The 1496-nt window shown below is 46.1% G+C and overlaps 1 non-coding gene across 1 annotated transcript; it reads left to right on the top strand.

The window, feature by feature from the left end:
• The first annotated feature begins 700 nt into the window (after positions 1 to 700).
• On the top strand, positions 701 to 772 carry TRNAA-UGC (transfer RNA alanine (anticodon UGC)). The gene has a single exon. It is a non-coding gene; the product is annotated as a tRNA-Ala (tRNA).
• Positions 773 to 1496: the final 724 nt, after the last annotated feature.

The following is a 1496-nucleotide window of genomic DNA, read 5'->3' as shown; positions in this document are numbered from 1 at the left end:
GCTGAGCTCTTCACCTGTCTGCTGCAGTGCGCTGCCCAATTTGTGCAACAGCGCATTAAGCGAACCCGTTGGTGCATTGGTTAATTACCGATGCACTCGTCTCCTTTTAATCCTTGGGTCGGCTTTGTTTTAGGCACGAGAAGCTCTTGTGCCTGTGCTTCTTGTCCAGAACCCACTGCGCTCAAGTCTCGGTGTGAATGGCGGTTTGAGGTCACAGCTCTGTCCAGGCTGCCGCGAATGGACTGGCTTGCCAGTGCCGCTCGCCTTGTTCCATCCAGAAGAGAGACCAATCTCTGCCGCCGTTGGCTGCCATTTTTTACCCCTTTGCATCAGTTTTATTCTAATCAAGAAGCGGTCATCGGTTATGCTGATCGCATTAGCTACCGAGCTCCGTCTTTTGCTCCTAATGTTAATTAGGATATCGTGTTCTTTGCGTTTGAATCAAATACAATAATCAACGTATTTATTTTTTAAGGTTACATCTATTATACTTCGTTCGTTGCGCATTCCTCAGCTTCTATTCAAGTTTCTGCATTGATTGACTCACTGGTTAAGCTGATTATCACAAAGCGACACACGAACTGCCAGAGCTCAGGAATTAGGTTGTCCAATCCACGGCCTGTACGAAGCAGGCTTCATGTCTTCGAAACTAAATGTAGTTACGCAATAATTGCAATAAGCAAAACCCATCGAAAGTCCAGGGGGTGTAGCTCAGAGGTAGAGCGCTCGCTTTGCATGCGAGAAGTCCCGGGTTCGAACCCCGGCATCTCCAAGAGATTTTTCTTTTTTCAATTGCTGCCTCTGTGCCTCCACAGTGTCTTTTTTATTGTTTTTCTTCTCCAACGCGCACGGTTTTCTGCGTCATCAATGCGTGCAGGGAAGTTACGTGAAGTTAACTAACGGAATCACTACTGCAGTTAAATAAGGGCTGTCGTATAGCATAGTAAAACACCAATTAAAGAACGCGTTTCCACGTTTTGAGTTTCATACCAAACACATGGAAGAAACGCTTACCGTCAGCCAAATTCTCCTCTGAACGTCATGCTCTGCATAAAGTTAAGGAAAAAGAAGCTGTTTCTCAATGCTCTTCGGTATTTACATTCGTTTAGAAGGATTAAAACACTACAAAAATGTGTTCACTTCTCACCGTTGACTGACATACGTTACATTGTGCAAGCCACAGAGCGCAGCTGTTCGAGGGAGTCTCGGAGCCGTTTTCTTGCGGCAGGGGGGAGGCGGGGGTTGCGCTGGGCGTATATCGAATGCCAATCGAAGAAGTTCCAGCAACGCACCCTTTCTTAAAGTCCCCAATTTTCGCTTCGAACTTTAATTATCGTGATTATAGGATACCGCATACCTTACGATACCTACTCGAATAAAAAATATTATCAGGCTGTGCTCTTCAGCCTGTATATTGACACGTGTACTTATCTTTATCGGGCAACCACGTTTCGCCGCCTAACAAATGTAATCGCACAGCATGGGACGCGCCTGCA

The sequence above is a fragment of the Dermacentor andersoni genome, chromosome 3 (genome assembly GCF_023375885.2).
Source record: "Dermacentor andersoni chromosome 3, qqDerAnde1_hic_scaffold, whole genome shotgun sequence".
Taxonomy (NCBI): Eukaryota; Metazoa; Arthropoda; class Arachnida; order Ixodida; family Ixodidae; genus Dermacentor; species Dermacentor andersoni.
The sequence above is the reverse complement of the archived record's forward strand: the minus strand, read 5'-3'. Positions and strand labels throughout refer to the sequence as shown.